The 12982-nt window shown below is 31.7% G+C and overlaps 1 pseudogene; it reads right to left on the minus strand.

Moving 5' to 3' along the window:
* Positions 1 to 3487: 3487 nt before the first annotated feature.
* Positions 3488 to 4687, minus strand: LOC110264717 (uncharacterized; annotated as a pseudogene).
* Between the last annotated feature and the right edge of the window lie 8295 nt (positions 4688 to 12982).

Here is a 12982-nt window from a genome sequence, read left to right on the forward strand (position 1 = left end):
AGGAGAATTGTTTGCTATTTGGAGAGGATATCTCTTAGCTTGGGATGTGGGTCAACGAGATGTTATTTGTGAGACGGATTGTGTGGAAGCATTTAATCTTGTTACTCAAGATGGTTTTAGGTTTATTGATCCACTGGTGCTCAAAATAAGAGATATCATGCATTGGAATTGGCGGGTTGACTTTCGTTTGATTATGAGAGATGCAAACACGGTGGCAGATACTATGGCAAAGATGGCGATGAAGTTACAACTTTCGCATGTGGAGCTTCTTTCACCTTGGGAGGAGTTTAAGAGTAGTCTTAAACGGGACTGTCCCTCTATTTAGACAGTTCCTTGTTTTATTTGTTTTGTTTTTCTTTGTTTAATTTATTTCAGTCACAAAAAAAAATAGACGAATTATCTGTTAGTGAAAAATTTGAAATTAAAATTTTAATTTTATCAATTCAATTATCGATGGAGTTTATAATCTCTCGGTAAGTTTTTGAAATATTTTAAAAAAATTTTATCGATAGAAAATTCATTAGAAATCTGTTGTTATTTTTTATAGAAAAATTTGTTTATAATATGTTACTTTTTAATAATATAAAAAATAATGTGTCAAAATTAATAGTAAAGATGTTCTTGATGTACGATAAAAGTTATGTGTGATTTTATTTCAACTTGAATGATTTGTCACTTTTTAAGATTGATATATACTTATTACAATCCTCTTTTTTTTGTCATAGGCACATCCGACCAAATTTTATATTCCTAGCAAGTCATTTCCTCTATTTTACTGGTTGGAGGATATATTCAGAAAGGACAAAGTCACGAAAATAGGTACAGTCAACGATTTTGACGTAAAAAAGCAAGTTACTGAAGAAATTGAAGATCATACTCAAGGTTTTGACGACTCTAAAATGTCTCTAAATCTAAACATCGACGAAAGGACAAACAGTGCAAGGATAAGTTTCACACTCTAACACTTTGTTTGGATGGAAGATGGAAAATGAGAGGAAAGAAAATGAAAGGAAAGAAAATGGAAGGAAAGAAAATGAAAGAAAAAGTTAATTTTCTTTTATGTTGTTTGGATAAAGAGAAAATGAATGGAAAGAAAATAGAAAGAAATTTTTCTTGTGTTTGGATGAAAGGAAAAGTAAGAAGAGAGAAAATCATAACCAAGTGAAATTACATTAATACCCTTCTTTATATTATATGTAAATTATAATATACCAATGTATTTAAATTATTTTTTTAATAAAAAAATTATCCAAATTATATTTCAAAATTGTAACGTGTTTTCTTCATTAAAAAATTTATTTTTTTGAATTTATTTTTATGAATTTATTTTTTTTATTATCTTTTAATATCATAAATAAAAATATATATTATTCTTTTTAAAAATATATAAATAAATAATCCCGTAAAAGAATAATAAAAACTACTCATACTTTACATCATTAATCTCCTTACATATTTAAAAAAAAGTTTTACTAAATTGTATTTGCAAAATAAAATATTATCAAAAGTTAGCAGCATTTCTTTCCAAGTACGTGCGACCAACAATCATATACAATTTTTATAAACATATAACAAAATGCCAAAAAAAGTAATAACCAAAATAACTCCTAGAGAGTATTATTTTATCATCAGACAACACTTTTCAAAAGGGTAATTTTTTATGGTCAGCGACATCGCCTACTTCCAAAAAATCAATTCTACATAGCTTGAGCCATCTGTACCCATCTACTTCAAAAAAATAAAGTTTCTCCTAGTCAAAATTATTAACACAGGATCGATTTTTACTGGTACTAAGCAGTGTACTTGTTGTTCCCAAACATCTTCAAGTTATGATTCCTGCACGAGCATATACAATAAAGACAAATTAATTCAAAGATCATAGTTGATCATGATAATCTATTTGTTTATAATATGTTACTTTTTAATAATATAAAAAATAATGTGTCAAAATTAATAGTAAAGATGTTCTTGATGTACGATAAAAGTTATGTGTGATTTTATTTCAACTTGAATGATTTGTCACTTTTTAAGATTGATATATACTTATTACAATCCTCTTTTTTTTGTCATAGGCACATCCGACCAAATTTTATATTCCTAGCAAGTCATTTCCTCTATTTTACTGGTTGGAGGATATATTCAGAAAGGACAAAGTCACGAAAATAGGTACAGTCAACGATTTTGACGTAAAAAAGCAAGTTACTGAAGAAATTGAAGATCATACTCAAGGTTTTGACGACTCTAAAATGTCTCTAAATCTAAACATCGACGAAAGGACAAACAGTGCAAGGATAAGTTTCACACTCTAACACTTTGTTTGGATGGAAGATGGAAAATGAGAGGAAAAAAAATGAAAGGAAAGAAAATGGAAGGAAAGAAAATGAAAGAAAAAGTTAATTTTCTTTTATGTTGTTTGGATAAAGAGAAAATGAATGGAAAGAAAATAGAAAGAAATTTTTCTTGTGTTTGGATGAAAGGAAAAGTAAGAAGAGAGAAAATCATAACCAAGTGAAATTACATTAATACCCTTCTTTATATTATATGTAAATTATAATATACCAATGTATTTAAATTATTTTTTTAATAAAAAAATTATCCAAATTATATTTCAAAATTGTAACGTGTTTTCTTCATTAAAAAATTTATTTTTTTGAATTTATTTTTATGAATTTATTTTTTTTATTATCTTTTAATATCATAAATAAAAATATATATTATTCTTTTTAAAAATATATAAATAAATAATCCCGTAAAAGAATAATAAAAACTACTCATACTTTACATCATTAATCTCCTTACATATTTAAAAAAAAGTTTTACTAAATTGTATTTGCAAAATAAAATATTATCAAAAGTTGGCAGCATTTCTTTCCAAGTACGTGCGACCAACAATCATATACAATTTTTATAAACATATAACAAAATGCCAAAAAAAGTAATAACCAAAATAACTCCTAGAGAGTATTATTTTATCATCAGACAACACTTTTCAAAAGGGTAATTTTTTATGGTCAGCGACATCGCCTACTTCCAAAAAATCAATTCTACATAGCTTGAGCCATCTGTACCCATCTACTTCAAAAAAATAAAGTTTCTCCTAGTCAAAATTATTAACACATGATCGATTTTTACTGGTACTAAGCAGTGTACTTGTTGTTCCCAAACATCTTCAAGTTATGATTCCTGCACGAGCATATACAATAAAGACAAATTAATTCAAAGATCATAGTTGATCATGATAATCTATTTTATCGATGTCTTTCTATTTAAACAACCAGTCAATCTTAAAGTATATATACATAAAGTGATTTATTTCCAACCATGGTTAACATTAATAAAGCAGAAAATGATAGAGTTATTTACATACATGAAGATATACCCATAGTATATGACACTCAGAAACCCATAATCAATTAATGAAAGCAATAACCTCAAATGATGAAGAAATTAGGTGCATATAAAAGTTATACCTGTAATGGTTAATGTTTTAAGAAAGTACCATATCTCCCAAGCGAACACCAGCAGCTGTCATGAAATGAAAAAGAGCATCCAATCGCATTTCAGGTGGGATCCCAAAAATTTGCCGCTTTTTCTGCTCATTTTCACATAAAAACTGATAACACTGCATTCGAGCTGAACCTATCAGACCCAAGTCAGTCAACATATCCCATACATCTGATTCGCTATAAAGGCGAGGCCTACTTTGTTGCATAATAGCCAACCCTTTTTCAGCAATTGCAACTTGTCTTTCAATTAATGAAACTTGCTTTTCGGCAACCGAAACTTGCCTTTCAGCCACAGAAGCTTATCTCTCAGTTGATTCAACCTGCCTCTGAGCTACGTCATGTAGCTTAGTAGATAGATAAGTACCCTCTTTGACAGCATCGACCATAGCAGTAATTCCCAAAGCAACTTTCTCATATTGTGCCTCCAAAAAATCATTCATAGGAGACTTACGCTTTGTTCCTCTTGACGTCGAAGTCCCACCTAATTGATTTGGTTAACTATGAGGAGCACTTGGTGAATCTAAATTAGCAAAAAACGTTGGGGTATCATGTTCCCTATTAACATCTATGTCAGAAAATCCAATATTTTCAAATGAGTCATTCAAATCAATGTGATCTCTATCAATTTCTTGAATCCTTTCTCGTGACGTAGCAGCCCCTTTACCAGTAACTCTATCAGCTCCGAACAACTCCTTCAAAGTATCATAATGCTTAATTTGCATATTTCTCCATTTTTCTGCTTGTGGTTTCTCCTATATAAACAAGTGTTGAAATTATTCGTTGACTAACTTCATCGATAGTATAAGTAATAAAAGCAAAGTTTAAGATACCTTAATGAAGTCTTGCCACACTTCCTCTTCAGCTTCAAACTTTCTAGTTACAGGATTCCATGCAAATCCACTTAAGTGATGAAATAAGTCATATGCCTCAGCAAAATGATCTTTCAATGTCTTCATTCTATTCTTTATGTGATTCTTTGTTATGTGAGGGCCTATTGATATGCTCAAAGTCTTGACAACATTGGCATATGCTTCAGTTGTCCACAAGCCATCATGCCTATTACCTTTCGATGCTTCGTCTGCTAATGCATTTAGCAAAACTTCATCCATATCATCAGACCATCTTAAGTTGTCTTTCGAAGGTTGATTGGTTTCTGCTGTTTTATTTCCCTTATTCGGCATTATGTAACCTGTAACAATCCCATAAAAAATCCAATCAAACACTTTTGAGTGAAAACTATACATACATATATATCCATATTCACATATAAGAAACATAATCACCTATAATGATTGATACACATTCCACATTTCGAATGCAATGTTATCTCTTAACAATGATGCATGCCTATATTCCTCATCACGTGGTTGATTTAATTGTGATCTATCTATGCTTTGTTCTTGTAGCAATTCTTGATCAACCGCATCAATTATAGACTGATCAACATCGACACTCATTAAAAAGTTATGCAGTATGCAACATGCCAAAAAAATGTCTCGCATAGTTTCAAATGAATAATAAGATTCTGTGTCACCGGCTATAATTGGGAATCTTTTCTTTAAAACTCCAAAACATCTTTCGATGACATTTCTTAATGAAGAATGTCGGTGGTTGAATAATTCTTTGGGATTTTGTGGCTCACGTACAGAATACTCTTTCAAGTGATACCGAACACCTCTATATGGTGTCAGTATCCCAGGCTTTAGCATAAATCCAGCATCGCCTAAATAGTATTTTTCTACACCAGTTACACACAAAAATTAAAGAATTGCATACTTTGACTATGAATTTAAGTTTATATAGACAATTTCATAAATAATACTAGCACAGACCTTCGGGTATTCGAAGTGGATGTTCCCTACTTAAAGCATCTTTCAAAATTCTTGAGTCAGAGGCAGTTCCTTCCCAACCAGACAAAACATAAGTAAATTTCATATCAAACCCACAGGCAGCAAAAACATTTTGTGTGGGGTGATCTTTTCTTCCCCGAAAACGAGGGGCTTCCGCCCTTGATACCTTCACACGGCTATGAGTTCCATCTATAGCTCCAATGCAGTCCTTGTTTGAAAAACATATTGACATATTAACATAACAATTTTGTAATTATTTCATACACTATTTCATAAATGTCACTAACTAAATTGAAAGAGTTAGTACCTTAAAAAATGGATAGAATCGACTATTATTATGTATTTCATAAGGAACATCCTCACCAGATGGTTGCTTGAAGAACTCTCCCTCTAACGATAGAATAGCATGTAGGACATTGTGAAAGTGACGACTAATTGTCTCCCCTGAGCGGTGGAAGAAGAAAGACATGGTTCTAGTTTTCACATTATGACCTATAATATGTAGGAATTTAGCGACTTGCTCTTCAACGGTAGAGCGAATTGAATTCTTTACTCTACCAGTTTCTCTTAACTTTTGACATAACTGCCTAAATGCTTCAGGGCCCATACGTATGACATCTCGACATTTTTCAGACGTCAGTAACTGTGTCATTAACTGCGTACGCCTATTTTCTCTTTCCAAATTTTTGTTATTAATTTGCCTAGGCCTATATTGTGATAAGAATTCCAAAGAATACAACGTATGCACCGTAACACATGAAAGAGATGTGACACAAATCTGTTGTCTCTTTTCTAAGTCTTCCCTAATACGAGGTAAGATTTGTATCTGTTCAGGATGATACAGGTCAGCAGAGGGGAATTGATTAACTTGAAATTCTGAGTCAGGTATGACGTTCGTTTTGTCTCCTACTATCGCATCTTCGATATTCTCGCTATCCATCTATGAGGATATAATGTTTAGAGTGAACATATCAAAAATTGTAAATCACATGAAATATTAATCAATGCATTGGATAAGCACCAACATTTAGTGGACTTGACAACTAAAAGTATTTAATAATATTGTCATAAACTAATTTAACCGACCCATAAGAAATCATGTTATTTTTGTCCTAAACTAAAAAAACTTTATTTGCTTATTATTAAATTTATATTTTTTCGTACAAATTTGTATGCGCAAATATATTTATATTAATTACGTCATAAGGAATTGATTAAAGGCATCAAAATTAATAAGTACATATACCACATAAACATGATAATCACATGCGTGGACATAATACAAATATGTATATATGTGTTTATTAAAGGCTGAAGGTACTAGTGGGGAAGTTCAATAAGGAAGGAAAAAGTTTAACAGCAAATATAACCTTAACACAAAACCTTCCAAGTTCTTCAATGACCTTGGATCAACTTCAAGCATATTTTGCTGCTAAGGGACTCAACACTACTAATGTAGTTGCACTCTCGGGTATAATAATCTAGCAATTACTTTTTGACCAATAAATGATTACTTTTTACCACTATACTTAGTTTTTGAGTTAACTGTAGTCTTCATGTTAATTCAGTTGATCACTACACTTGGTTGCAATTCATGTATATAATTAAGAAATCAAATCAATACATAAAAGGAAACTAATAAAAAAGAAAATTTAAAAAACAAACATGTATAAATAATACTTATAGAAATTCTTCCTATGACATAAACAATTGACAAATAAATTAGAAGAAGCAACTAATTGAAGATTATGAATAGCCAAAAAGAAATTTTTGAAACAATTAAAGTGAAGTGGAACAGACTCCACATGAACGTTAATGAAACCTAACAAATAAGGAATGGATTTATACAAGTAACAATGCAATCAATTTTCAATTTAAAAGTGTTCATCGGAAATATGAGTGACTTAGTTATGCATATGTAACAAAGACACACATAATAATGTCCATTCACATTACTAAATGGGAAAGCTTACTAGTCTTGGTAGTAGTTAATAATGTTAATTACTATATATATTCCTTACTTTGTAATAATTAAATTTCATTTTCAGTATTCAAGAGGCCCTTTTATTTGGAGTTTATGAACTTTTGCTTTGAGAAATTTGAAGTGGCTGTCTGGTCTTCAAGAACTAAGTATCCGTCACCCATATGTTTATTCTTTAATCTATTATTATTAGTAACATTCAATTTTCATTTATTATTCGCAGCTTCTCAGGCGTGTTTTCCTTTCTATATTTAGTGTTTTGTTCTTCTCTTGAAAATTTTTTAATTTGTAACTTGTTAAGTAATGTAATGTTAACTTATGTGGCTATTACGACTTTTGTAGGGAAAATACAGATATGGTCATCGATTACTTGATGGGAAGTATGAAACACAAGTTGCTCTTTTGTTGGGTAAACATTATTATGATCATGCTCTGTTAATTTTCTTTTGTTCTTCATTCTCAAATCTCAATATGTATATATAGTGTATTCCCAACAAGTAGAGCCTAGCTACAAGAACTAGAGTAATGGTCAATTTCATCATTTTTTTATTGTTATTTGTTATACAATATCAACAATAGTTTAATTCTAAAAGAAGTATTATGAGTGTGTTGATTATCAAAACCTTAAGCCAAAATTAAATTTTAAATTAAAACTTGCATTTTCCTACCTGTGTAAATTTTAAGAATTATTCATTAACATAATCATTATTATGGATTTTTATTGTATTTTATGCCTTATATATTCTTGTGATACACATTACTACTATTGCACTTGTTCAAATATTATTTTATGATACATGCCATTGGTTACATAATTGGGGATTGTATATTCATTTTAAAACTTGAAGAAATTACCTCAAGTATTAATGGTTTATTTTCATCTCATTCTACAAAATATTAACTTGGGCAGGATGCTTCTCATTGTACTAAAACAACTTTCAAGACTCTTATACATACCTCATATCGTGGCCCTTCTCATAACACACCATGCAATCCACTTCTCACAAAGAAATAGCACACACAAAGTTAAATGGCATGTTTCAGACCCATATTAATACCTATATGTGCTGTTATGATTTTTGTATTTCATTTTTGGGAAAAAAAACTATGATTACAACAGAAAAAAACGCACCTTTGGCTTGAGAATGTAGGAATGAAGATGCGGTGGAGCTGTCCCGAAGATGCTGAAGCTGCTGCAGCAATGCCGACGGCGTTAGGAAGCTATGGCGTCGCTGTTGAAAATGATGCAGAAACAGGGAAGATGGAAAAGAGATACGTGCTTTCCTTTTGAGATTAGGGATTTTGATTTGTTTTTAATGAAAGGGTATATGTGTAATTTTACACATTTTTATACTTTCATTCCAGTTTTCTTCGCAAGTTTGGGCAGAAAATTTTTAAGTGGGCCCTACATAGGCTTTTTTATTTTCCATTCAAATTCCCTGCTAATCCAAACAGGGGAAAACAAGTTTTCCACTCATTTTCATCTTTCCCCTTTTCTTTCCTCACAAGTTCCATTATACCAAACAAAGTGTAAAGCTAGTGCAAGTGAAAGAAGCACAATGTGTTCTAGAAAGAAGAGGAAGTAGGCTCATGTTTTTGAAAGGATTGCTGAGCATATCCAGCAATCCAGAACTGATCAAAGGAAGAATACTTAAGTACTTGATGATGCTATCGTTGTTGTGAACGAGAAGTTTAAGGTCAGTGAAAAGCTTACACAACTTAGATTTGGTGATGATGAGGTGGTGAAGGTTGTGTTGAAATTTTTTGTGAGTCCGGATGTATGTGCTCACTTCTGGGACTTGTTAGATTCACAAAAGATTGTCCTTGTGCGTTCTATTTTTTGAAGTTGAGATATGTAACCGAAACTTGTTATGTGGTTTAGTATAATATTTTGGAACTTAGTTACAATGTTTTGGTATACATTAGATGGTTAAAACGGTATTACTTATCATTTGAAATACATTAGAATATTAGATAGTTTAAGGTATTACTTGTCATTTAGTATACATTAGATGGTTAAGATGGCATTGCTTGTCTTTTGGTATAGGTTGAATGGATGAATTAATGCTTAATATAATATTGAGTCCTACTAGGAAGACAATGACTTATTTGTACAATGTGTACAATAGGTTATGAGTTACAAAATGAACATCACCCATAATATTCAGAATAACCATCCAATTATTAGGGAAAATAAACATCTCATGTCATAAAACCACTCATCCCAAAAGCTTAAGCTAATTTTGAGGTTCACTAAGGAGCGAACTCTTGACCTTTCGGATCTAGAGCTCTAATACCATGTCATGATACCACTCATCCCAGATGCTTACGCTAATGGGAAAAGGTAACACTAATGGTTATATCTCTAATACTCCCTAAACCTTCATTGTACGCATTGTACAACTATTCCATTAACTCTCCATACTTTCTCTATAATATTATAGTATTAATTGTGTTATTTAGTACAAAACATTTTAAGTTAATGAGTTTAAGCTTTACTGAATTAATGCATGTGTTATTTAGCATTTAGTTTTTGTATATTGGATTATACATTGGATATGATTCCACCATCAGGAGTTTCAACTAATTATAGTTTTTGTTAAAATGATTTCTTAGGCATTTTCAATGGCAATTACAAAAGTCAAGTTGATTTATTTATAGATACAAGCATGTCTACTTTTTTTTTAAAAAAATCAGCATACTGCGTTTTAGTATAATAGTATGAAATTAATATTGGTCTAGTTAAGTATTGGATATGAATTAGATAAGTTGGTTCTCCAATAATGCTTCACCTTTCCCAAACCTCCTTAAAAAGATTATTATTATCAAGCATATCTAACAACAAATTATATTATTTCATAGACCATATGACACTAACTATCCTTTCAACGCAGCAAGCAACAGATCAAAACATTAGAACAAAATCTAATTAAGCTGATGAAAATTGCAATAATAGAAAGAAAAGAGCATTTCAAACAGCAATCAAAATTAGAAAAAAATTACGATATATAACAAACTCATTTCATTGCAACAAACTAATTTATACAATTTGTCCATATGCCTGTTACAATCCAAATTTTATACTAGAACTTAAAAAAATACTATGATTAGAACAATACAAACTACAAAACCAAAAATTTGAAAAAACGCTAATAAGAATGTTGGATACTTGGATATTGATTAGACGAATCTGCCCATCTAAACCATCCATATTATCTTATAGGACATGCATAATATTTCTACCCGGGTTGGCAATACTGTTTGAGACTTGTAACGGAGCTCTTAAACCACACTAACAAAAATATTCGCCCATTACATTAGAACTACCGCTGTCGTAGGAACCACTTGTAGATCTTCTACTTCTAGATGCCATTGTTAATAGGCTGCTGTATCCGTGAGAGTAGTCAAAAATCAGAATAGTGATCAAACAATAGTAATGAAAATAGGTTTAATATCAACTAATCCAAATAAAATTATTTAATATCTAACCACTTTTCAATTAAACCAATCACACACTTGATTATTTAAATCTATTTTTTCTACTACCATACAATACAAATCATAGTTAAAATATTGTCACCCAACCACTTCAATTTATAAGACATGTAAATCTAATATTTTGTTCATATTTTGTTCTAAAACATAATTGATTATTAACTGCATTGATGCATTTATGAAACTTGAGTCATCAAGTGCAGGTCTTTCAAACATATATACATTTGGAAGATACTTGCATAGCTAACAAGAACCAGGTGTAGTAATATTTGATGTAATATTTACTTTATAGACCAGCTTATGTTCAACATTCTGATCCAAGTGTAATTTTAAGTGTATTTCAAATTCACAGCAACTCAAATACAAGCAAATGCAAATAAGGGCAAATTTAAAAATTTTAAACAAATGACCAAGCAGAAATAAAAAATTTAAAGCAAATGAGAACAAATTAAAAATTAGCAATCACAAATTCAGAAATTTTAAACAAATGATCAAGCAGAATTAAAAAATATTAAGCAAAGGATGGCAAATCAGAAGTTAGAAAATGAGGGATTCAAAAATTTTCATCCATATGAAGTCAAATCAGTATAACAAAAAATCAATATGAGAAAAATTTCTAACTAATTACTTAAAATCATATTAATTTTTATACAAATGTTATATCAAATTATCAACTTTGAACTTCACAAAATTAACAAGCAAATAAGGTAAAATAACAACGTGTTGTACCTACCAGGCTTGTACGGTGTTCGTAAACAAAGAAGACTAGATCCGTTGAGAGAGAAACAGAGGAGACCAGAGAGACAGCTCCGAGACGGTGGCGATGGTGGCGACACAGACCCAGAGGCGCGCAAACAGCAGCAACAACACAATCCTCGGGAAGTACTTGGTGGCGCCATTGTGAACTGTTGGATCCATGCAGAAACTCACCATCGTGTGGTTGGAAGAGTATGCCGGAAGGCCGAAAGGTCACCTAGAAAGGTCTTATCCGGAACATTGGAACAGGCCAGTTTGTGAACATCTTCTCTGATCCATGGGTTCTTTCTCCTCAACAATTTTTACCTCCCCTGTGCCTGAATGATTTCTCAACAAACCAAGCAGTAATAAGAATCAGTGACCTGTTTGATGGTTGTGGTAGGCTTAGAGAAGGGGGTTGAATCTATGCCTTCCTTTTAGTTGCTGTTATTACCCTGTTTAAACAACTTTGCAATTCTGATTCTGTTTGAACTCAGCAGCGGAAATTTATGAGACAATTTATTTTTGTCTCATGAATATCAGAAAACAGAACACAGCAGAGAAGAGAAAAGCTAACACCAGCATGTATCCTGCTTCGGTTGCCTTGTGCTATGCAACCTACATCCAGTCTCCTCCACAACTATGGAAGAATTTCACTATAGTTAACAGTATTACATACACCAATAACACAGGAATGACCCAATCTTTTCACACTCAAGTTCTAACCTAACTTGACATTGGCTATGCTAATACCTAACTATTCACTCTTAGTGCTAACCCAACTAAGAAAGGGATACCTCACAGGTACAAGATACAAGACATAAACACACCTAAAGAAATCTGAAAATAACTCTAGGCTTTTTTCTCAAGTGTTTCACTCAGCCTTTTTCCACTCATGGCTTTTACTTGAGTTTTCTCACTATGCCTTTTCTCTCAAGAAATTACAGAAAGATAAACTTAGAAAAGTACATTACAATATGTAAAACAAGAAGGAGATTGACTTCATCAATAGCCTCTGTGCTATGCGAAAAACCAGATTAGCAAGCCTCTGATTTAGTTCTTCATACTGGCAGAATGCACCTTTGATTAGGTTACACTATCCAGTTAGTTGAACTTCTTCAAAGATCTCTCTCAGAACAACACCTCTATTCACTGGTTTTCTCTCCTTGCTTCTGAATGAACAGCAAGCTTCTTTTTATCTCCTTGCATGTTGCTTGGTTCTTCCTCCAAGGTCAACACCTTGAGCCTTGAGCTTCACCAACCCACAAGCTCACTTTTTCTTCTCAAACATCAAAGTAGGATCTTTGCTTCTGACTTCTCCAACTTGACCGAAAGCCATGTAGGAGTAACCGAGATTGTCTTCCAATGGTCAACCAAATCTGAACCATAGAGATGCAACTTGGTCCCCAAGAATC

The sequence above is a fragment of the Arachis ipaensis genome, chromosome B7 (assembly GCF_059453495.1).
Source record: "Arachis ipaensis isolate K30076 ecotype BB chromosome B7, ASM5945349v1, whole genome shotgun sequence".
Lineage (NCBI taxonomy): Eukaryota > Viridiplantae > Streptophyta > Magnoliopsida > Fabales > Fabaceae > Arachis > Arachis ipaensis.